Genomic DNA, 26,320 nt, shown 5'->3' with positions numbered 1-26,320 from the left:
GCTTCCAGTCTCCAGATCTGACTGTTACAGTATTTTTCACCAGAAAGAACAAGTTAAGGGAACACATTAGTTTGTGTATTTATTTATGTATGCACATGCACACACACACACACACACACACACTTATATATCAATAACAAATCAATGACAATATAATAATGGGCAACTTTTAATCAATGTCCACAGATAATGAAGCTATATCCATTTTAAAAAGTGGTACACAGTCTCTCTTTCCTTTCACAGAGTCTGAAATGCTATTAATTGAGGGAGTGGGGGAAGGAAGAGGGAATGATTTAGGAGAAGTGAGATAGGGTGAGGGAGTGAATGGGTAAGGAGAAAATTTTTACAGATACTCCCAAGTTCAAACTAAAAAATCAATTAATAAAATAATTACTGCCCCTCCATGGCCCCTGTTTTGTATACTCACAGCACCCACTCATGTGGGTAGTTGTTATTATTGCTCACCCTGTTGCTATGATAAACTACACTTTCAATACTAAACGTGTGTGACTTCTACCAACACTCTTGGCATGCATGGTGGCTTGTAGATATTAGCAACTGTTGCTATGTCATGCTTCTATGTCTGTCTTCAACAGCAGTTGTGCCTATTTTTCTGCAGCTCCTAGGTATCTAGCAAGTGATCAGAGCATTACAGACGCTCACTGAATATTCATACAATTTAAAAGAAATGCTCTGGGCTCGGTGGCTCAGGCCTGTAATCCCAGCACTTCAGGAGGCCAAGGCAGGCGGATCCCTTGCATTCAAAAATTTGAGATCAGCCTGGGCAATGTGGTGAAACCCTGTCCCTACAGTCCCTGCAAAAAAATACAAAAATTAGCCGAATGTGCTGAGGCATGCATGTAGTCCCAGCTATTTGGTTGGCTGAAGTGGGAGGATGGCTGGAGCCTGGGAGGCAGAGGTTGTAGTAAGCCGAGATCATGCCACTGCACTCCAGCCTGGGCAATAGATCCAGACCTTGCTTTAATAAAAAAAAAGAATGAATAAAAGAAATGCATAAAGCTCCGTTTTTTTCACTAAAATGTGTTCTAATCCAGGCTAACTCGATAGGAAATTACAACTTTTAATTTCCCAATTAACATTTTTTGGGATGTGGTTGAATGCAAAAAGAATTAACACCCTCTGTTTTTTTCCCCCACATGATTCATTTAATCATTTTCTTTCGTTTTAAATAAAGAAAAACATTTAAATTTTGCACAGTTTGACTTCTGTATTAGTCAGTTTTCACACTGCTATAAAGAATATCTGACACTGAGAAATTTATGAAGAAAAGAGGTTTAATTGACTCACAGTTCTGCATGACTGAGGAGGCCTCAAGAAACTTACAGTTATGGTGGAAGGGGAAAGGGAAGCAAGACACATCTTACATGGTGGTAGGAGATGGACAGCATGATGGGGGAGGTGCCAAATATTTTTTTTTTGTTTTTGTTTTGAGAAGAAGTCTCACTCTGTCACCCAGGCTGGAATGTAGTAGTGTGATCTTGGCTCACTGCAACCTCTGCCTCCCAGGTTCAAGCAATTCTCTATCTCAGCCTCCTGAGCAGTTGGGATTACAGGCGCCCACTGCCATGCCCAGCTAATTTTTTTTGTATTTTTAGTAGAGATGGAGTTTCACCATCTTGGCCAGGCTAGTCTTGAACTCCTGACCTTGTGATCCACCCACCTGGGTGTCTCAAAGTGCTGGGATTACAGGCATAAGACACCATGCCTGGCTACTAAACACTTTTAAAATCATCAGACTGGCCGGGCGCAGTGGCTCACATCTGTAATCCCAGCACTTTGGGAGGCTGAGGCAGGCAGACCACGAGGTCAAGAGATTGAGACCACCCTGGTCCCATGGTGAAACCCTGTCTCTACTAAAAATACCAAAATTAGCCGGGTGTGATGGTGCGCGGCTGTGGTCCCAGTTACTTGGGAGGCTGAGGTGGAAGAATCGCTTGAACCCAGGAGGCGGAGGTTGCAGTGAGCTGAGATTGTGCCACTGCACTCCAGCCTGGCGACAGAGCAAGACTCTGTCTCAAAAAAAACAAAAACAAAAAACAAGAAAACCAAAACCATCAGACCTTATGAGAACTAACTCACTATCATGAAAACAGCATGGGGGAAACTACCCACATGATCCAATCACTTCCCTCCAGGTCCTTTCCTAGAGATGTGGGGTTTTACAATTGGAGATAAGATTTGGGTGGGGACACAGAGCCAAACCATATCAACTTCACTCTTTCATTATTCATGTATCTTCTTCACTGTTAGCCCCAGATTCCATTAATTTTTATAATAGCAATTATGTCTCAGATTTTCTGGTTTAAATATTTAGTTTCTATCTACTTTATTTTGATCTCCTCCTCCCCCTCCTTTTAAAACAAAGACACAGCTAATACACAGGATTAGACACAGCTAATCCTCCTACATACGGTTAGGAGGATTCACAAGAGACAGGTAACTAGATTATACCCAGGGAAGGAATCCAGAGCAGGGGTAGAGAACATGGAGGGAGGGAGACATGCTTGTCTCTGTATACCCCTTTTCACTTCCTTTGAGATGAGCATTCACCTTTAATCAAATATATAATTTCTTCCCATCCATACACAATGAAGCACCATCTCAGTCCTGCAAACACACACACAAAACATGCCCGATAACTTTGGGACTGAAAATAACGCTTACTGCATTGGCTGCCTCATGAGGGGTGAGTTTTTAAAGGTCCCACTTGCTGCTAAATTATTACTGAATTTTGACAGTATGGGCAAGCAGTTCATTGAAGGCCACCCTAATTCCTTCCCCTTTAGTCTTTACCAAGACTCTAATTTGAACCCGGAGAGGCTGCCTGGTTTCTGTCTTCTGGACTATTATATACCCTTCCCATGGCTGAATAGAGGTTAGTGTCTGGGAGAAGGAAGCTGTTACCACATCAGTTAATTAGAATTCATATTCGGGGGAAAGACAAATCTTTGTCAGCTTAAATCATTCTAGGATACTTGGGAAAATTCAAACGTATCCAAAGGGTACAAACAATAGACACAAACACAGAAGCATTCAATTAAAATCCCAAATAATTAAGGAGGATCATTTTAACCTAATGATTTTGCTAAGCAGTATTCCCTACCGAGGACTGCCTACATCAATTTTAGGGGTAGTGCAAGACAAAAATGCAGGATCCCTTGTTCTAATTATTAAGAATTTTGGCCGGGCGCGGTGGCTCAAGCCTGTAATCCCAGCACTTTGGGAGGCCGAGGCGGGTGGATCACGAGGTCAACAGATCGAGACCATCTTGGTCAACATGGTGAAACCCCGTCTCTACTAAAATTACAAAAAATTAGCTGGGCACGGTGGTGCGTGCCTGTAATCCCAGCTGCTCGGGAGGCTGAGGCAGGAGAATTGCCTGAACCCAGGAGGCGGAGATTGCGGTGAGCCGAGATCGCGCCATTGCACTCCAGCCTGGGTAGCAAGAGCGAAACTCCGTCTCATAAAAAAAAAAAAAAAAAAAAAAAAAAAAAGAATTTTAAAGACAGTGACAACAGAGCATTTATCCAGTGTGGGTCCTGCTGAGCCCAGGGCCCTGTGTGACTGTGTAAGTTGTAGGCCCATGAAGGGGGTCTGTGCTGTGGGTCCCGTCCATTGCAAGGATATCATCTTTGTGGTGATGAAGAGTGTAGATTCTGGAGTTATTAGATCTGGATTGAAATCCTTGCTTTGCTGATTACTAGCTGAAAGGCCCTGGGCAAGTTATTTATTTTCTCTGGGCTTTAGTTTCTTCACCTGTGGAATGGGGGAAAATATCACTAAACCATGTTAAATGAGCTAATATATATACATAATGTGTTCTGGCATAGTGTTTTTCAATAAATGTTAGCCATGTGTATGTGTGTGCATGTGCGTATGCATGTGTCCATGTATGTGTGTGTGCAAGTGTGTGCATGTGCATATGCATGTGTGTTCATGTGCATATGCACATGTGTGTATATGAGAGTGTGCATGTGTGTATGCATGTGTGTGTGTTTGTGTGTGTGTATTGTCCTATTGCCTGTAGGTGTAGCAGTCACATCTCTGAGGACTGAAGCTGCATCATTTTTCTTTCTCCTTTTTTATTTATTGAAACAGTTTTTGTGTGTGTATCGCAGTCGTTAAGAGTTATCCTGCTCCTTCTCAATCCCAAGAATGTTGGATGATATGTAAAATCTTCATATTTTGTAACTGCAAGTCAAAGTCAAATGCTCTAATTTGTCCGCATCTTGAAGCAGCATGGGCTAAAGGCGCCAGAGCAGCTCAGCCTGTTTTCTGTTTCTCCCTCCATTACCTGGTCTGTGTGGCATCACGAGTACTTCCCTCTGCTCTCTCTCCATTGTACAATTTATGCTATGAGTGGAGAGCAAAGTCAAAAGTAAACCTTTCTACAACCTGATCTATTCGATATGATATTTATTTAGTTATAAGTGCTATAGAAACAGACAGATCAAGGTGATAATCATGTCTCCAAAACAGGCTAGTGATGCAGAGTGGTTCTGACCAACTCAAAATTGAAGCCATTTTGAAGAGGGCTTTCCTAAAGGGAAATGCCCCACGGCTCATTGGAAGTGGATACAGACTTGTCAGGAATATGGCCTTGGACCATCTGCCGGCAGTGCTGATAAGACAGAGGTCAGGGACCAAAGCCTAAGCCAGAATGAAGTCCGTGCCATTTAGTTGCTGATTGACCGAGTGCTTCCCTGGGCCTTTTCTTGTCACCTAAGACATCAGGACACGATTCCCTGCCTCAGAGGGTTGGAATAAGGATTGGGAAAACATATGGGAAAATGTTTTCGAAACATAACCATAGCTCCTATACTCTGTCAAGATCTTGAGGAACAGCTGAGGAATATATGTCTGGTTGGTGAACAAACAAAAATCAGTGCTTGTTAGAATTCTTCCTTCAGGAGTCCCAGGGTCTAGAAATTTGCAGACAAAGGAAACTAGTGACTTTGTGATACAGAATATTTATACCATGAAACAAAAGCTGGTGCTCGGTAGTCAGACAGACTGGGATTCTGGTCCCTATCCAGCTATTTACCAATTGGGTGTCTTTGTGTAAATTGCATAAACCCTCTCAGTCTCAGCTTTCTCTTTGGTTGAATGGAATGAATAACAGTGTCTTACATGGTCATAGGATTGTCATTTTATAATTAAATGAGATAATGCAAAGCCAACCACCCGGTTGTGGAACTGCAGTTTGCAGACCACATTTTGAGTGGAAGAGACTAAATTACATACAGGGGCAAGTTACAGTTCATCATGAGCAGCCCAGCAAGCATTTTTCCAGGAATGTTTTGGAATAATCCCATCCCTTGTGGAACACTCACTTTGGCTCAAGAGTCAAAGAGAATCTTTTAACTTTATTCCTTCACAAAACAAATTAATAATCAGTAGCCACTGATCATTTCCAAAGGGGCCTTTAAACACTTCTTGAAAAAGAGCTTGGCATGGCTTTAGGCAGCTCTGTGCAGGTTTTAGCGGCACTTTAACTTATAAAAACCAACTTACGACTCTATGAAAACCATATTCAAATTAGATACATTTCAAAAATGATTGGAGTCAGAAGTAACTCTTCTAATTTTTTTGGATTATGCAAGATAATTGTGATTGCGAAATTGAGGCCTTCTGGGGGTTATTCTAAAGACACACAATAAGTATTGTAATTCAGATGATCAAATAGTGCTTAAGGTGAGAAGAAAACTTCTGATCAGGAGCTCCAGTGTTCCTCCCCCAGCCTCATTTCTTTCCATGTGGCTGTTGATTCTTGATATCCGTTTGCTCTAAAAACGTCCCCTGGGTAGGGCCTCAGCACTTCTCCTATGGCCAAGTATAGCCGACAACACTGGAAGATATGAAGCAGCACTTTTCGTTAATAGTGTTTCTGTGCTTCCTTTTATTTTGTTTTTATGTTTAGAGACAGGGCTCGCTCTATTGCCTAGGCTGGAGTGCCGTGGTGCAGTCATGGCTCACTGCAGCCTCAAACTTCTGGGCTCAAGCGATCTCCCACCTCAGCCTCCTAAGTACCTATGACTAAAGCTGTGCGCCACCATCACTAACTCATTTTTATTTTTTTTTTGAAGAGACAAGTTGGCCCTATGTTGCCCAGGCTGGGAGAGTGTTTTCTAAATGAGGTTTTTCCTCTGCCAGTCTGCTTCTGCTCTCCCACCTCCCTTGCTTTCCACCTCAGTAATGACTCAACTTACCTATTGCTTTTTGGGAAGGAGTTTTCCATTAATTAAGAAATAGCTGATTCGCTCCTTGACTTAGTGTTGGGAGGTCTCCTGCTCTTAGGGACTAGAGCTATTTCTTGACCCAAATCAGGCCAGACTGAGTTTGCATTACAAATGTGCCACATTCAGCAAATAGTTGACATTGCAGACTGTGCCTTGCCTTTGAAGGCCAATGCTGACTCCCGACTCCCCAAGGAATCAAAGCCTTCACCCCACGGGGGGCCAGGCAGCTGGTGACTTCTGCATACTCCTCCTTCCGTTTGTTCAGGAACGAGACACATTTAGGGGCTTAGGCTATGGGTTCCTGAATTGTTTTCATTGAGAGGGTGAAGTGGGGGAAATCTATGTGGTGGGAGAAAGTAAATGAGTTCTTTTTTGGACATGTCAAGCATAAGATGCCGGTTAGCCATTAAGTGGAGAAAGCGGGTGAGAGGAAAGGAGGGGTCAGGGACAGGGAGAAAATCTGATTGACGTTGAACTGTCCACGAGATAGAAGGAAAACTAGTAGGGTTAAGGACAAGGAGGGGAAAGTATTTTTAAGAAGGAAGAGCTGGTCAGCTGTGTCTAATGCGGAAGAGAGGTTTTAGGAAAGTAAGAACAGAGAAAGAAAGTTAGATTCCCAAACTGAGAAAATGAAATGAGAACAAGACAGCCAGCTAGGACATCCACTTGGCGATGGTAAGAGTATGTGCCTTGGCTGCAGCACCTTGATTAATAATAGTCTGCTGAAATGATTTGTGAAGGTAACTTTGAACACCCTCTGCCACTGTCCCCTGCCTTCACTTCCCTCTTCATCTCACTTCAAATTGCAAGGTCCTGAGCTTTTCATCAGGACAAGAGCGTTTAATGCCCTCACCTAACTAATCAAAAGGATTTCCCCAAATGAAACAGAAAGGGAGAGTTGACAGAACCATGGCCTTGAGCGATTTGTGCTCTTAGTCCCTTGCGTTGCCTCCTTTCCACACCACGCCCTCACCACACTGGGTATGGGCAGAGCTGTTAGACATGGTGGAGCGGCAGAGCATTGGTATAAAGCCACTTCATCTGTTTGAGCTTTGGTTCATGTTAAGAGAGAGTTTGGGACTGGAGGACCTTTCAGGCCCCTTCAGACTGCAATATTGCATAGATCTGAAGTGGTTCCATTTCATTTACCAGCAGTGAAAAGCAGCATGCACTCAGTTCTGTCAATTTAGTCAAAGCAACACATTTCCCCTTCTTGAATTTGCCTTCAACAGAGGGGGAAATGTAGGCTGCATTATTCCCATCATGTAGAAGCTGTGCCTGAGATTCTTAGTACTGCAGGGTACATTTACTTTTTGCTAATGATCCCTGAAGCTGCATGGTTTTAATCCTGTGAGCCTAGCAAAGCACAGACACTCTGATTTGTAATAACGATGCTGTGAAATCAATACAGAGAAACCTTGGGCTACATGAGACTGCTACTACTCAGTGAATCATACTATGCAATATTTCCTAAAAGATAATGGATTTCAAAACCAAACATAAATCTTCAGTGACATGTTGGCTATTTGTCATGTTTTCTGGTGGTGGAATTAAAGTAGCTTCAATAAAATCCATTTGGCCGTCGGGTTATAGATTAATATCTGATACAATCATGGTCTTAGGACCACAAGAAGTAAAGCTTAGGGGGAGGAAAGCAAGTCTGCAATTATTCTAGGGTTCTAGTACACCTTGTGCCAAATGTTGGCCCAGAAATTGCTCAAAAATTACAAAAAAGCAATATAATGTGGGACTTTGAATACGAAGCACTGTAAAGTGATACTATATTCTTGAAACAGTAAACATGACTTCCATATGTGGCTAAGTGTGCCCGACTGCCAACTGTAATGTAAAGCAAATTGATTTGCAACTGTTTTGTTCTCACCACGTTAACTCCTGGCTTTCCGTTTGAATCCCTGACACGAAATAATTAACTCTACATTTGTCTCGACTTAGCAGAAATATTTTCCCCATGACAAGGAAAATGAAATTGATTTTCTGATTAAATGACTTCAGTTAGTCCTTCTGAGTTAATATTGCTTCCCCGTGACAGATGAGTCAGCAACATTTATTGAACCCCCCACTGGGCAAAAAGTATTTACAAGGTGTTACTTGAATCTATAAGCACAATAACTTTCTGGCCTTCCTAACCCATCCATGTTTGGAATTAAGCAGCTATTTCTGTCTAGATGCCAGGTCGACACCTAATTCTCTCAATATTGTGGAGAGAGGAAGGTTGTCTTGACAACAGTGTGGAAAAAATCAACTTGAAAAATTTATTTAACCTAAAACTGTAGTCTTAGCAATTGAATGTGGATGCAAGTTCTCTTGGTAATGTAGGTCAGTATATGGATGAATACCTCTTTTTTTAAAAAATTAATAAAACAATAGTTAACATAGTCATATGTTACAAAAACTAGCAAAGTACAAAGGATACAGAGTAAAAAGCCTCCATTCCACCCCAGTCCCTCAGGTGCCACTTCCAGTCCCCATAAGTATCCACGGTCCCCAGTTTTCTTTCATGTCCTTCCAGAGATGTAAAATGCATAAAAAGCAAAAACATAAAGAATATTTGTTTTTTCTTTTCTTTCTTCTTTTTTTTTGAGGCAGAGTCTCACTCTGTCGCCCAGGCTGGAGTACAGTGACATGATCTTGGCTCGCTGCAACCTCCGCCTCCCAGGTTCAAGAGATTCTCCTGCCTCAGCCTTCCAAGTAGCTGGGACTACAAGTGCGTGCCCCCATGCCCAGCTAATTTTCATATTTTTAGTAGAGACAGAGTTTCACCATGTTGGCTAGGATGGTCTGGAACTCCTGACCTCATGATCCACCCGCCTCAGCCTCCCAAAGTGCTGGGATTACAGGCATGAGCCACTGTGCCCAGGCTTCTTTTCTTTTAATATGAATAGTGGCACACTGTATACATGTGCTTTCCAAACAATAACATTTCTTGGAGATTCTTGCATCAGCACAAAGGAAAATGTCCCTGTTCTTTTTAATGATTCCCTAGTATTCCATTGCATAGATGTACCAAGATTTATTTAACTTGTTCTCTATTGATGGATTTGTTTCCTCCCTTGGTTTTTACAAGCAAAGTGCAATGAATAACTCTGCATAAATGCCACCTTTCTTATACATTGGCATAATGATAGGGAATAAATTACTAGAATTGGGATGACTGAGTCGAAAGTTATGCAACTTATATTTAGCGGATAAACGGAAAGATGAGTGCATGGATGCATGGAGGATGACTTGATGTAGACGACTTAGTGTCATTTTAATTTACATCTCCCTTATCAAAAGTATACTTGAGGCCAGGTATGGCGTTCATGCCTGTAATCCCAGCACACTGAGAAGCCGAGGTGGGCCGATCACCTGAGGTAAGGAGTTCGAGACCAGTCTGGCCAAAATAGTGAAATCCCACCTCTACTAAAAATTAGCTGGGTTTGGTGGTGCTCACTGTAATCCCAGCTACTTGGGAGGCTGAGGCAGGAGAATTGCTTGAACCTGAGAGGTGGAGGTTGCAGTGAGCCAAGATCACACCACTGCACTCTGGCCTGGGTGACAAAGTGAGACTCCATTTCAAGAAAAAAAAGTATACTTGAACGTTGTGTCGTGTTTCATGCCTTCATGGGTGGCACTTTCCCTAAAAATTACAAATGAGCTATCATATGATCCAGCAATTCCAATTCTGGGTGTATTAATACATTTTCAATTTTATAAATACTGGCAAGTTTCCCTCCACAGGGGCTGTATTAATGTATTTTCCACCAACAATGTATGAGAATGCCTATTTCTTCATATTCACCCTAACATAGTATGTTATAGCATGTTAGAAGTATGTCAGCCTTTTTTGGACTTTTGCTAATCTGAAAGTGGAAATTGTATCTTAATGCTTTGGGAGTGTTGGGAGAAGCGAGATCAAGAGCTGATCTAGATAGAATCCAGGTCTCCTGTCTTCCAGTCCTGAGCTCTTCCGTCCAGAGTCTCATACAGAAGTCACAAACAACATATAGTAGGCATGCGACGTATGTGTACCGGATAAATAAAGAGGTGGACGCATGAGTGAATGGAGGATGACTTGATGTAGATGGAATGCTTAGTGTCGTTTTAACTTACCTCTCTCAAGTCTACTTGAACATTGTGTCATGTTTCATGTCTTTGTGTATGGCAGTTTCCCTAAAAATAAAAAGTAGAATTACCCTATGACCCAGCAATTCCAATTCTGGCTGCATACCCCAAAGAATTAAGGCTTATAAGGACTTGAACAAATGTTTGTGCACCCATCTTCACAGCAGCATTATTTCAGCAGCCAAATGGCGAAAGCAAACCAAGTATCTATCAACAAATGAATGAATGAACAAAATGTATATCCATACAATGGAATATTATTTGGTCTTTAAAAAATTGGAAGTCTGACACATGCTACAACATGGATGAGCCTTGAAGACGTGCTAAGTGAAATAAGCCAGTCACAAAAAAGAAAATATTGTATGATTTCACTTTTCAGAGGTACCTAGAGTGATCAAATTCATAGAGATGCACAGACAGGCTGCGGAGTGGGAGGACTGGAAGTTAATGTTTAATGGGTATAGAGTTTCTCTTTGGGAAGATGGATGGGCTTTGCGATTGTTGTGAGGGTTCCACGACAAGGTGAATGTGCTGAACGCTACCGAACCGTACACCTAAGATGGTTAAAGTGGTAAGTTTTGTATTATGTATATTTTATAACAATAAAAAAGAGGGGGTATTGAGTTCTAACAAATATCTTTTCAGCATCTATAAAAAGGATCATATGAATTTTCCCTTTTGCTCTAAATATATGATGAATTAAATCAACATCACCTAATATTGAGTCTGTCTTACATTTCACAAAGTAACCTCAACCAGGTTATAGTTTAATTATTCTTAAATGCTGTTAGGTTATTTTTTGCTAATACTATATTCAGTATTTAAAAAAATTGAAGCCCATAAATGAGATTGTTTTGTTTTTCTTTTCTCTTCCTTCTTGCCTTCTCTCATTTTTGCCCTCTCTTTCTTTCCCGTTTTTCTCTCCTTCCTTCCTTTTGTGCTAGATTTTCTGTTTTTCTCATGAGTCTCAGCAGCTACCGTACTTCTCTCTGACTCAGCTGCACCATTGCCGGAATATTCCAGCTATATTTCTACTGGGCCACAAAATTCTGAATGTTTTATCCTGTTGATAAATTATTTCTATTTTGAATAAAAAACACATTCTAAGGAGAGACTGAGCTCTTCAAATGATGCTGCTATTTGAGAAATTAGATGACATTGCTTTGAACCATAGTAATACATTTCACAAACATTTGTTGATCACCGTTTGTGGGCCAGTGATCAAATTAGATGTGGGGGAAAAATATGGCTGAGATAAGCCTTTCCTTCGGTGGTGACAGAGGAGCGAAGAAGCAGTTGCTGGGCTGTAAGGTAAGGGCTATGAAAGAAGCATGCTCAAGGTGCACAGTAGGGGGCGCCCGGGGGCCTCAGGAAAGCCTGTCTGGCTGGATCCTCCACTTCAAATCTTGTTTTTTATAGTATATGCTTCTTCACCTAAACTTAGAATTGGGATGTAGCCTCACATCTGCTAAAATCTCCCTCTTCTACGTATCCAAGCGTTGTCCCAGGATCCAAAGAACTTCCTGTGATTGTTTGTACCTTCTTTGGATTCAGAGACTTCTCTGGAGATAATCCTCCAGAGCTTAGAGGATGAGTGGCCTGCCCCAGGCCACACAGATAGTAAGTGATGGAGTCAATGAAGGACTGATTTAGAGTCAAGAAACAAATTGTTTAGGTTCCCACTGCGTGCTGAGAACAGGCTCTGGGGATGACAGTGGAGAAATCGGAGCAGAGCTCTTCTGAGAAGGACTGCAACATCCTCAGGAAAGAGTCAGGCCTGGTCTCGTGGGCTTCTAGTCCCAGCCACTCTGGAGGCTGAGGCAGGAGGATCACTTGAAGCAGGATTGGAGGCTGGGACTATACTGCATCATTGCACTCCAAGAAACAGACCATGTCTCCAAAAAAAAAAAAGGTGACGAACATCTTTGCACTACTTACCTAGTGCCAATCTGGGTGTCTGTGTTCATTTAATCTTTGTCTTTCTGCTAGGACTGCCAACAAAAGTGTCAACACATGCTAAGTGGGCCAGTGCTGTGTTCATGTCATTTTCTTAGGTTTAAGCTTGCTCTCTCTGCATTTGTGCCAGGGAATGTTTGCAGCTCCTATCACTTTAAAATGTCCCCTGGAGTTACATTTTTTCTAAGATCTTGAGCTCCAGCAAGATTCTGTGCCAAACTTGGTACAGTCTTGGGCCCTCTTGAGTCGTGGAGGCCAGAGGTGCGCCATCTGCTTGCTTTACAATGACATCGAATGCTGTATGGAGCTGGTTATTTTCAGTTCCTTTTTTTAATTTCCAAATTTTATTCAATTTCAGGGGTACATGTGCCGGATGTGCAGGTCTGTTACATAGGTAACTGTGTGCCATGGTGGTTTGCTGTACAGATCAACCCATTACCTAGTTATTAAGCCAACATCTATTAGCTATTCTTCCTGATGTTCTCCCTTCTCACCACCCACCTGCCTACAGGCCCCAGTGTGTGTTGTTCCCCTGTTTTCAGTTTCTATATAACTTTCTGTTCCTTAGACATTTGCTTCTTGGAACCTACATCTATAAGGAGCTTACCTATATCTCATATTGAGTATTTTTCCTGTGAATGGTTATTCTAAATTGAAAACAAAATCAGCTAAATCCTACACACAATGCCATTCAAATTCTTTACCAGAGAATTAGCTACAATAGCCAGAGACTAATGTGGCTTTTCAAATATTTACGTTTAGCGTAATTATAAATGTATACCTAAACTAATGATTCATGAACTCTCGAATTATACATCTGCATTTAATTTTGTGTTGAAGTGTTTTTAAATCCTCAGAAAATGATGTTACCAAATGTTTCTGGCTCACTAAATGTTCTATTTTAAAAAATTCTTAATCAAAGGCAAAGACTCATCCAACACCTTCATATAAAATTTGATGAGTGGGAGATATATTTCCTGTAACGTAAATACATCGGGCTGAAGGAATTCAGAGACAGTCTTCTGGAATCTTAAACACAATTAATAGCCCACCAAGATGATGATCACTGCTGTTTTACAATCCTTTTGAGAAAGGCTGTAAGACAAAGCATGGATTGACTGAAGATGGAAATAAGTATGGTAAAGTCACGGTGTGAATGAACAGGTTAGGTCCCCGATCCCATCATTGTCACTGTCTTACCTGACTGCTTACTGCTTATCATCCCGGCGATGCAGGATTCTTCCTTGGCCAGAAAGGATCCTGTTGGAGTCAGAAATTCAACCAACCATATTGCCACTGGGTGGCACAATTGGAAGTCTCTAAAGAGGTCTGGGCTTTAAAAGGGCCTCTTTCCCTCTGTCTGAAGGACTGAGATTTATAAATACTAAAGCTGCTGGTCCTTGTGATTGCTTTTACTTTGACTGTTTATAACAGCGAGGAAGTCTGTGGCCTTTCAAAGAGCGTGGATTTCACATTGGAAGTCTCTGTGTTGTTATTCTATAGGAAATTAACTGGAGTATTTTTTAGGTTTGTCTTATTTTTGAGCTGATGAATCCAAGGAGTGGAGCAAGAGGCAGATTTTGGACACGGTTCTGAGAATGACAGGTAGTGCCTAAAGCATTTATGCTCTGGCATTTGTCCCTGTTGCTGGAGGTCTGGTATGGTAGGCAGCAGCCATGTGTAGCTATTTAAATTAAAATTAATTAAGATTGAATACATTAAAAATTCAGACCCCCAGTCATACTGGCCACATTTTGGTTGCTCAACAACCTAATGTAGCTACTAGCTATCATATTGTACAATACTGATATAGAACACTTCCCTCATTGCAGAAAGTTCTAGACAGGTATTCTTTGCTTTTTGTCCTCAAAAGAATAGACAAATACTGGATGTTTTCTGCTCATGCTACCTGAAGATCTTAGGAAGTGTTATTCACTAGCACTGATTGTGCGATAAACATTTGCTTAATATTGACCCTGTGTTAGATAGATATATTTTGCAATGCTTCAGTGGTGTGTTACCAAAGTTTAGGAGCTAGGGTAAGTTAATATACACATTGCCGAATGTGTTTGATGGACAGCAACATGGTCTTGAAATCGAATTTGCATCTTGCATATTGTAAGAATCAATCTAAATCACTAAGATTTTGATAATTAAATTAGTTATTCAGTCAATCCTAATTTCTCCAGATCCAGTTTTTTGTAATGTGTTGCCCTTTTCATCCTATTTTCCATTTTGTTCTTTATACTGCTTTTTAGCTTTCTTTCTTTCTTTTTTTTACTATCTTAAGTGTTTCATTTCAGTCATACAGGGAGGGATGCTCACCTTGTCAAACTCTGACCCTCCATTATCTGTGCGGGGATTGCTTGAACTGGGCTTCTCACCTTCCTCGTGTGGTGCCGGTTCTCAAGCTTTGGCTCCCATTGAGAATATCACATTTACACACCAACTGAATGGGCTGTGAGAAGATAATTTGCTTCTCTAATACTTGTGTCAAAATTCAGGTGTTTTGGTTACATTTATATGCTGCCAAGGCAGCTTGGTGAAAAATGAAAATTTCAGGCAATTTTGTCCTTTTCTCAGGAGAGCAAATGTCCGTCTCCAGGTGGCTGGTGTTGGGTAGACAATAAACAGATTCAGTCTATGTGCCAGGCCCCTGTGTGTAGTACCTGTGGGTACAAAGGCGCTTTCAAGACAGCCCCTGCTTTTGAGGAATTTTCATATTAGCAGTAAAAAAATGCACATTTCTATGGTGTATATGTGCCATAAAAAAGGATGAGTTCATGTCCTTTGCAGGGATATGGATGAAGCTGGAAACCATCATTCTCAGCAAACTAACACAGAAACAGAAAACCAAACACTGCATGTTCTCACTCATAAGTGGGAGTCGAACAATGAGAACACATGGACACAGGGAGGGGAACATCACACACCAGGGCCTGTTGTGGGGTGGGGGGATAGGGGAGGGCTAGCATTAGGAGAAATACCTAATGTAGATGACAGGTTGATGGGTGCAGCAAACCACCATGGCACGTGTATACCTATGTAACAAGCCTGCACATTCTGCACATGTATTCCAGAACTTAAAGTATAATAAAATAAATAAAAAGAATAAATTAATGTTATTATAAGCTAAAAAATGCACATTTAAACAAAAATCCTACTGAACATTTCCTGTTGCCAAAACATTTTGAAACCATGGATAATCTGTGCTGAAGTTGGTTGAGCATTAGTGTGTGTGATTTAATGTGATGAAACACATTTCTCACGAAGTATGGGAGCTAATAGGATTTTTTACAGACTCATCTTTAGGACAGTGGTTATCAAACTTGGCTGTACATTAAACTCTCATGAAGGGCTTTAAAATATACTACTCTTCAGGGCCAACTCCTGAATAGTGTTTCTCAAGGTGTAATCCACAGACACACGAAACCTTGGAACTTGTCATAAATGCAGATTCTCAGGCCCTGGCCCAGACAGAGACTGGGTTTGGGGTCCAGCAATCTATGTGTTAACCACTCCTTCAGTGATTCAGATGTTTGGAAATTTGAGAACCACTGCACTGGAGACTGTGATTAATTGGTCCAGGTTAGGATCTACATTTTGATCTTTTTAAAGGTGACTCCAATATGTAGACAGATTTGAGAACCCCTGCTCTAGCAGAAAAGTCACTCAAGCTTACTTTTCGATTGGGAACTGTTCAGGTTGGTATGACATCAGAGAACCAGTTGTTTCAGCTGTCCCTGGATTGTGGTCAAACCGTCTGGTAGGGATTTTAAGCCTTTCTAGTACATGAGGGGAGAATCCAGTCACTCGTGTGTGTGGGAGCAAACCTCAGCATTGACCAAAACCCATTGGGAAATAATCCCCAAACGGAGGTAGAATAGTGCTACTCAAATACAAATGTTCATACAGATCACCAGGGGATCTTGTATTATACATGCAGGGTCTGCCAAGGTAGGCCTGGGCTTAGCCTGAAAGTCTGCAAGTCTGCATTTCCCACAAACTCTGAGGTGCTGATGTTGTAGGCTCTGGGACTTGAAGCAGTGAGTTAGAAATTACAACTCAGGTCCAACCCCAGATATACTGAATAAGAATCTGCATTTTAATAAGACCCCTATTGTCTGGAGATACTCTATACTCTAGAAGAAGAGAAAGCATTCTCATCTCTGGGAGACACAGCCTGGCTATGAATTTCTGTTGTCTGTATTACCCGTCCTAATCCTAGAAATAAATGTTGCTTGTCTGATTCTAAATATTTGTTCTGTGGTTCACAAGTTTGTTTGTTTAGCTCAGAAGAGGAGGATGCACAAGGCACATTGATGTGAATGAGTTCCCGGGGTTACTAATGTGACAGAAACAATAGTTTAAAAAGACTTTCTTTGGATTTGAGGTCTATTGTTAAAAAATTTCACCTTGAGACAAATTCTCTGGAGGTTTGCCAAATAGGAAAAGTAACTGAGTGAAGTCAGAGGTTTGATATCTGGAGAGAGAGTTTTAAATGGAAGCTACTTCAGAAAATAATAAGCAATTGGGTTGGAAATTCTTTAAAATAGATAAAGTCAGACAATATCTGAGTGGCCTATGTATCATTAGCAAATTTAATTTCTGTCATAATAAATGTGGTATATTAAGCTAAAAATAACAAAGTATGAAATATCAGTATCCCTATATATCACATTAAAATATTAATCCTCTAATTTTAAAGCACCAAATAAACAGCTGCTTATTTCATATCACATTAAGTGTGTCACTAATAATTTGAGGGTTTTTTTTTGGATTGATTTTTGGTTTCTACTGAGAAGACATACCCATGTTAAATTGATTCCAAAACATTTATGCAGTTCTCTTAAGTTAGTATCACATGTTGAACATCTGCCTTAGTTCAAATGATTCATACATGTTGAAGCTAAAATGACAATCGACTTTAATGTATTTTTGTCATGTTTACTGTTTAGATATCAAACTATATAAAACACAATTATCTAAACTGTGGGATTTTAGTATGATAAATTTATAGGATTTAGAGCTGGAGGAGATTTTAGATTTTAAATTCAATCCCTTCATTTTATAGGTAGGGAAACTGAATGCCAAGAAGTTTTCATGCCTCTTCCAAAGTCCCAGAAAGGAGGATTTAGGGTGTGATGGGCTGGAGCCAAAAGAGGCAGGCAAGGCCATGAAAGTCCTGCTTAGGAGTTTGTGGACACCCCCTTTCACCTTCCATGGAGAGCCAGCCCTCTCTCCAGCATGGAAAACAATCGCTAAAGCACCACGTTTAAAGACCAACATGGAAAATCACTTTAGGAGAACAGAAAACCACATCTGTTTGGCTTTGGACCCACGAAAATTACAGAAATCACCTCTTCTTTGCCCACCAATTATGGTGATTAAGTTACTATAAAAATCAAACTTGAAGGAAAAGGAATGCTGTTCACAGGATGATGGCAGCATATAGAGTTGCTCTCTCATCCCCACCACCAATTTTTTTTTTTTAATTCAGAGCATAGGTCTATATTTCTAGTCCTAATCTTAGAATTAGTTGTAGCTTATCTAATTCCAAATGTTTGTACAATATATGTTGAGTAAGCAGACCAATGATGAATCTTATTTATTTGGGTAAGAGCTATTGGTTCCGGACTGCCCTAATTCATAGGCATAATTTTTGAGGCCAGTTGAAAATTTGGGTCCTCACTTAAACGTTGGCACAGTTAACTAAGACCCAATAGAAAAACAAAGTAACATATGATTACATTTCATTTTATAAGATGAAAGCAATAAAACTTTAAAAAATACTGTAACAATAAATCAAGAGAGAAATTAGCAGCCTTTATCTAGTTAACATTTGAGCATTTTAACGTAGAGAGGTTCTTCTTTTTCTATCTTTGCTGTATGTAAAAATGCAGGAACACCTAATAAATGCATATGTACTTTCTGATTAGGTTGCTTGACACAAATATTTGCATGGTTGCTGAAGATGAACAGGAATTGTATATTGTGTTGGACCTTTTATGAGGCAGTAAAAGAATAGGATTGATATAAATATCTAGTTTTCCCTTCCTGTGGCCAATTTATCACTTTCTAAAACTTTATGGATACAACCCAAAATATACACATATACATATATATTTGACTTAATGTTATTGCAGATAAGAATTTGAGAAATATGGACCTGATTAATGTTAATGGGATTTTATAACATTTTTTGCACAAGTGTTCAAAAATAAAATGTAAATATATGCAAAGAAAAACACATTTAATTTATGTTGGCAATAAAAGTGGAATAAAATAAATATAGTTTTACAATAAAAATTAGGTAACCTTGCTAATAAGAGAATAAATAGCTCAAAAGAACAGCTGCTTTTTTATAATTCCAATATTGGCATTTGGAATGCTATAATGTAGCTCAAATGTATAAATTAAACAGTGTTATTCTAGAACCTAATGATAGCAAGAATAAATATAAGGCCTCATTCTGTTTTCCTTATCTATAAGTCTTCCATTAAAGGTGTGAGCCTAATCTCAGAGGAAAAATAAGTGAGAGTCCTGGCAGTTTTTGTGTGTGACCAGAACATAGAAGAATATGTGGTTTAACCATCCACCAAACTATTACTTAAGGAAATATAGATTTATAAGAAAAGAAAATGAATGTATTTATTTGGCTCTGTCTCAGTCATAGACTCATAGTACAAGAGGATATGTGAAAAATCTATCTAATGACAGGTATGTGGAAAAATGTTCTTGACAAGTAAAGAAAGACATTACCATTTATGGTAGATATTTCATTTTCTCCCTTTTAAATTCCTCCTTTTCATCTCCTCCTTCAAATGCTAATACCGCATTTTGATTGGGGTGGAAGGATGGAAGGAAAAGTACTTTCTTAGCCTGCTGGTGGGAATATTTGTTGATTCTTTTCTGGTGTGCAGTTAGGCAGTGGTTATGGAGAACCATAAACTTGTTCCTATCTCTTTCACCTAGGAAATCTCAAAAGCAATGAGAAGCATGCATAAAGATTAGTGTTTTTGTAAGTCCATAAAAAGAGAAACTGCATAAATATCCAATAATTGTGGACTAGTAGATAAATTATAGTACAGTATACCCATACCATGGAATACGCTGTAGCTGTTAAAATTCACATCGTGAAAAATTGAATAGAATGAAAACATTTCCATGATCGACTATTAAGTGGGAAAAAGCAGCCTGTAAGACAGAAAATACTATATGGTTCTGATTTTTATAAAAATATGTATGTATTTGTAGATGTGAAAGGCTGGAAGAACATACAGTGAAGTGTGTGCAGTAATTATGTCCAGGTAGTATATGTATGTATGACTTTCTTCACTTAAATCTTTCATAGTTCCCAAATTTGCAACATGTTTGTCAAATTTTATAACTGGGAAAAAATACATTTTTAAAAAAGTTTAGTTCCTCCAGCCTCTTATTTTAAATTACAAAGCTATGAGTTGCAGATATTCTCCTAAAACATAACTGAGGAATATTTAGCATTTCTCTTTCAGTGAAGTTCTTAAATACACATCTCTTACAATTCACATTCATCTCCCCTGTTCTTCTGGGGTAGTTCAACTGTCTTTTTTACAATACCCTTGATTTCATGTTGAAACACAATTCTGAATCCACACCTTGGCTTTCTCATCTCCAGTCTTTACAGTATCTCTTGTCTAGGTTTTTGCTCTTCCTTTCTTTCCTCTTCTCTGAATCTCTCAGAGAACATCCCAGGAAAACCTACAGTGCACTACTGAACAAGCCTGGAGGCCAACCCACTATTTCCTTCAACATCAGTGCGGATGTCAGAGGAACCCAGCTTTTCCTTGGGAATTCTAGCTCTGCAGCTCAGTAGCACAGCTGCAGCAGTGTATGGAGGAGCGGGAACTTACCCCCAAACTACTGCCTTCCCATTGGGCTATCTTGATCTGACAGTGAAGAGTGAGACTAAGAACACATCCGGAAGTGGTGTCATTCACTTGTTGGGGACTCTGCTGTTTATAGCTCCCAGTAGCTACACTTTCTCATCCTTTCCTGGATCACTCAGCGTTAGACTTCATGATGAATATCACCTGTCTGCTTGTTTTTTTTTTAAACATTATTTCATTTTAATGAACGATTTCATTTATTCAAGTATTTACTCTTTCTTTCCCCTCCCTCCCTCCCTCTCTCTCTCTTTCTTTCTTTCGAGATGGAAGTTTGCTCTTGTTGCCTGGGCTGGAGTACAATGGCACTATTTTGGCTCACGCAACCTTCGCCTCCTGTGTTCAAGTGATTCTCCTGCCTCTGCCTCCTGAGTATCCGGGATTACAGGCACGTACCACCATACCCAGCTAATTTCATATTTTTTTAGTAGAGATGGGGTTTCTCCATGTTGGTCAGGCTGGTCTTGAACTCCTGACCTCAGGTGGTCTGCCCACCTCAACCTCCCAAAGTGTTGGGATTGCAGGTGTGAGCCATTGCACCTGGCCTCAATTATTTACTTATTGATTAATTCAGGTAACATATTCTCCTTGTGAACTAATCAAACAATACAGAAGTATTTAAAATTTGCCCAGAGGTAACAACTAATAATATGCATGAACCCATCCAGATATTTGTCTATACACCAAAAATAGTGTGTGCATGTGTGTGTGTGCATTTACACATATGCATATGGACATGTATACAAGTTTCAATTTTTTTGCAAAAATGATATTCTTGACTACACCGTGATTTTATGGTCTTCATATTGCTATCGGTAACAATTAGGTTATTTCCAGTTTTTCACTATTACTGCCAATGCTGCAGCTATCCCTGGATGGTGTCTTTGTGCCACCTGTTTGAGAAAGCCAGATTCTTTCCTGGGTTGTAGCTGCAGCCAGCCAAAGTGTCCATAGTTATAACACCCGCTGTTCATGTCTAGTGTAGGCAGAAATCCACAAAGTGGGAAACTGAATACCACTTGTAATATTTATTGTTTACTGAGAGCTCTCTTTTCTACACACCCATTTTACAGAGGAGGACATTGAGACTCAGAAGGGGTAATAATTTGTAGACCATCACACAGCTCTGAAATGTCTGACTCTAACCTCTGCCCTTTTCTTATTCCAATCACTCCAGCTCCCCTCTGAAGTTACAGCTTGTTCCTAACTGGGTTGATGTCCACCAGGGCAGACTTCCAAATCAAAAATCTTTATTGCTCATAATGGTACAAGATTTTAAATGGGCAGTGAAAAACATTGGTGTCAGTACAGGCAGATACAATTCTGTAGCTATAAAAAGGTATCATGAATACATATGAAACGTGCGGATGATGACTGAAGTAGGAATCTAATAGAAGACCACATTTTGGTTTACTTGCTTTTGTAGTACAATGACAGCTCCAGCAGTTTTTACCTGTTCAGATAAGAATCACCCTCATACTTTTTCTTTAAACTTTATTGGCTACTATGAAGTCTAATGATGGTGTATGAAATTAACTCTCAGCAGATAAAGAGATGGATGTCAGATGCCCTTGCTCCTCCTCTAATATCCCTTGGCTATGGCAGATGTTGCTTGTGATTGGACACTTTCACACTCAGCCAGCGCTGTGGTTTGAGTACATTTCTTCCAAAATTCATACAGAACCTTAATACCCTTGGTGGTACTACTAAGATGTGGGGCTTTTAGGATCTGATTAGACCATGAAGGTTCTACTCTCATAAATGGATTAGTGTCTAATAAAGGGGCTTGAGGGGGCAAGTTTGCCCTTCCATTCCTCCCAGCATGTGAGGACCCAGTCTTCATCCCTTCCAGAGAACACAGCAACAAGGTGCCATCACAAAAGGAGAGGCTAAGCGCCCTCACCAGATACCGAACTTGGTGATGCCTTGCTCTTGGACTTTGCAGCCTCCAGAACCATAAGAAATAAATTTCTGTTCTTTATAAATTACCCAGTCTAAGCAGCACGGTTGGGCTTAGACTGGGTAATTTAAGTCTAAGAGCTGTCTGGAGCTGCCGTGTGACAAAGCTCCAGAATCCTCAATCTGGCTTCTAAAATGCCACTGGAAATTAGTTGTACTTGGCTGAGAGCTGAAACCTGTCATCTCTAAATTTATTACATTCTTTCAAAGATGTATTTGCTGAGCACAATGTGCCTGGCTCTGTGCTGGGCCCCAGAGGTTCAACTGTGAATGATACAAACTTGGTTCCTAGTCTTAGGGTGAGGAGGAAGACAGATAATGATTGAACATCTAATTTCAAGGTTACTGATGATTGATGCGAAGAAGAGGAGGGACTATAGAAGCACACCTTGCGGATACTTTTCCTTAAGCTGAGCCCCTAATGATGGAAGGGAGCTGGCAGGTAAGTAGAGCAGGGCCCAAAGAGGGCTGCTTCAGGCACAGGTGACGGCGCTGCAGAGACCCTGAAGATAATTCAGGGCACATGGAGAAACCTGCATCCCTGGTACCTGGGGATCATTGAGGAGAGAGACAAGAGGTGAGTCAATGCAGAGACACATCCAGAGCAAATCAGGCAGCCTTAGAGGCCCTGATAAGAACCTGAGTCTATTTCCTAAGGCAATGGGAAAACTTGGAAGAGTTTTAATTAGGCAACTTAAATAAAATTGCTTTTTTAAAAACATGGGACTGAAGTATAAGACAGGCTTTATGTGGCTTAGTCCTTTTTCATTTTGTATTATTTGAAAAAAAATTTCAGTTCAAAATTTCCCAGGTGCTTAGAGTATAATATATAAACTTCTCTAGTGCTTTTGACTAATACTAGCAAACAGTTCCACAGCACTTACATGTACCAGGCTTCACAAATATGCTTTGTGTTTTACAAGTATTTACAATTCAACAAGTATTAACCTGTTGAACTTAGATATTATATTTCATTTAGGTATTACTAATAGCCTCATTTTGCTGAGAGAAAACCGAGATGCAAAGAGGTAACGTAACTTACTCAAGTGAGCAAGTGTTAGACCTAGACTCAAACCCAGGCTGCCTGGCTGGTGAATGGCTTGCTTTCTTGCTCTCTTCCCTCTAATAGCTTAAAAAGCTGCCTGTCTTATGCCAGGCCCCTGGCACAGTCCCTTCACACCCACCCCTACAAGCTCCTGGGCTCATCCTTTCTTGCCCATGGCAGGAATCATATAATGATTGGGTCTTCAACAAGGTATAAGGCCTTTTAGTCTTCCAGTTTCTGCAGTGAGTTGAGATCTTTTCTGTTTGTCCCTGATGGTTAATTTTATGTGTCCATTTGGTTGAGCCATGGGATGCCCAAATATTTGATCAAGCATGATTCCGGATATTTTTGTGGGGGTTATTTTGGGATGAGATTAACATTTAAATGGGTTGATTTTGAGACTTCCATAATGTAGTTGGGCTTCAACCAATCGGTTGAGTAGATCAAAAATACCAACTATCTCCCCAGCAAGAGAAAATTCTACAGCAGACTGTTTTTGGACTCAAACCGGAATATCAGCTCTCCTGGGTCTCCAGATTGCCCATTTTGCCTTATGGTTGGAACTGCGGCATCGGCCCTCCTGGTCTCCAGTCTGCTGGCCGACCCTGCAGATTTTGGACTTGTCAGCCACCATTATCATGTGAGACATTTGTTTATTCCTTATACTAAATCTGTTTCTCTCGATGCATACATGCTCCTGGTCTGTCCTTTTGGAAAGCCCTGACTAATACACCCTGTATCCCTGGCATTTGGTTTAGAGTACGTGCTTAATAAATAAGTGTGAAATTAACGCACCTAGAACACCCGCTCACAGGGCCTTAGTCTCAGGCCCCTCTTTTCTCTTGATGCCATCACCATGCCCAGTGGATTTGCCTGGGTTTCTGGCACATGCTCCTGATTTGTGCCTGCTTTCCAATGTATTTCCTCTCCAGAGATAGAGGCTTCCCTGGACGCAGGCCTCCTGGATGACATCCTGCTTAACCCTCACCAGCTTCCCAGTTTGAGAGCCTGGATAATGTTGCCCTGCCCTCATTGCTGAGCTGCCTGACTTGATTTTGCCAATGCTAGAAGAGCCCACCTATCAGCCCTAAATCCTCAGGCTGGCTCCTTTTGGATACTGATGTTCCCAGCTAGGAAAAGTTCAGGTTTCCTTCATACCCTTTAGAAATGATGTTTGGATTTTGGTCCAAAGCTCTATCCCTCGATTGCTATTTCCAGGACAAGCCATGTCATAGCTCCTGGCCCTGCATAGTCTCTCTGCTTCTAGCTTCCTCCTTTTCTTCTCTGATTCCTACCACTGCATCTCAGCATGCCTGACATGAGACCATTGAAAGGGCAGGTGGTACATGTGCTTAACCATTAACAAGGAAGGAGATAAGGACCATAATGGGGCTCAAAACAAGGGCTAGGGGTGTGCAGAGAAGGGAGAGAACACTTCCTACTAGAGGAGTGTTGAAAGGGTTCATGGAATGGCTGCATTGTCCTGGGCTTTGGAGCTAAGCAACATTTCAGCAGAAGGAGCTAGACAGTGGAGGGCGGACACAGATACCCAAAGTGTAGTATGAGGTCAAAAGCAGCAAAGAATGCGAGAAGCCTGGAGGAGCAGGTGTCCTTGGGGATGTAGAAAGGAGTGGAAAAAGGAGTGGAAGGGAGCAGCGGGGGATGAGGCTGTAGAGAATAGGGAGAATTATTTCATGCAATAGTTTACTCAGAATGAACAAAGGAAGTGTTCATTTGGCCCTTGACCAGCCCTGCTTCTGTAAAATAATTATAGTACCTTGTCTGAGAGTTTATAACACCAAGATTAGAAACCAACATTCTTATGCTTGTCTGTTGGTGTTTGGTGTAGGAGCTCTGGACAGAAAGTCTGGAGAACCAGATTCTAGTCCTGGCTCGACTATTAAATAGTTCGAAGAGTTTTTGGGGGTCTGAGATCCCTCATCTGGGAGACAGGGATGGGTGGAGTGGACTGGACAAGATCTAACATTCTTTTCAACTATGAAATTTTTAGAGTTTCACATCAATTTTGCTCCTAAGAGTAATTACAAGAGCAGGGTGATACATTTCTCTATATATTTGTCTAAGGATTTAAAAATTATATAATTTCAAACATACACAAAATATGTTTACCTAATTGTTCAGATCTTGCTTTATTTGCTTCCTCTATTCAGTCCCCTCTCCCTCTTTTTGGTGGAATTATTTTAAAAGACGGAATTCATGTCATTTTACCTCTCCATGCTTTGGTGTTCTGAATTATGCAGATGTTAAAAAGAACAATTACAAAATCATTATTATACTCGACGAACAGAGCTTTGTATCAGCCAATATGCAGATCATAACCAAATTTTCCCAATTGTCCTGAGAATATCTGTTTACAGTTGCTTTGTGTAAATTGTGATCTAGATAGAGTCCACATGAGACATTTGGTCATTTTGTCTCTTTAATCTCTTTTAAAGGATACATATTTTAATGCAAAAGTGGTTTTGTGAAACCAGCAAGGTGAGCCTACACTGAATTTAAGGAGACAATGTAAACAGCATTGTGACCAGACACCCCTGGGTTGGCTTCCCATCTAAGGGAGGCAGGTACTGTTTCTATCTTTCAGTTCCTTTTTCATGGACTCTTGAGCCCTTAGGACCTATTTTGAAAGAACTTTAGCTGTGCCTGCATCATTGAGACCAGTGGGAACTGAGCAGTTAAAACCTTGGGCAGTGGAAACCTTGGATATGTTTTCAAACCTATCCCCCACTGTCTGCTCTTCCCTCCTCCTGTGGAACACTGATCAGAAACAGACCTTTGGAGCTGTCCTGCTTTTACAAATTTAAAACGTTCTTTGGTCCTACACGATGTACTTTATATTCTACCCCAACAAGTTAGTGTAGCCACTGATGCTCTTGATCACTTTCTTCAATTTAGACCAGTTTGCCTCAGACTGATTTAATTCTGTGTTAAGATACATTCCTTTAGAAAACAGGGAGTCAGGAACCCTGGGCGCTGGTCCTGGCTCTGCCACGTCTGGCTGGTGCACTCCTGGGCAAGGTACAGCACCT

General features: G+C 40.6%; 1 pseudogene; it reads right to left on the bottom strand.

The window, feature by feature from the left end:
* The window catches only part of LOC144578231 (peptidyl-prolyl cis-trans isomerase A pseudogene), a 32,979-nt pseudogene that overhangs the window by 5,737 nt on the left and 922 nt on the right, over window positions 1-26,320 (bottom strand).

Source organism: Callithrix jacchus, chromosome 11, assembly GCF_049354715.1.
Source record: "Callithrix jacchus isolate 240 chromosome 11, calJac240_pri, whole genome shotgun sequence".
In the NCBI taxonomy this organism is placed as follows: Eukaryota; Metazoa; Chordata; class Mammalia; order Primates; family Cebidae; genus Callithrix; species Callithrix jacchus.
Note: the sequence above shows the minus strand (reverse complement) of the source record. Positions and strands in the feature narration are given on the sequence as shown.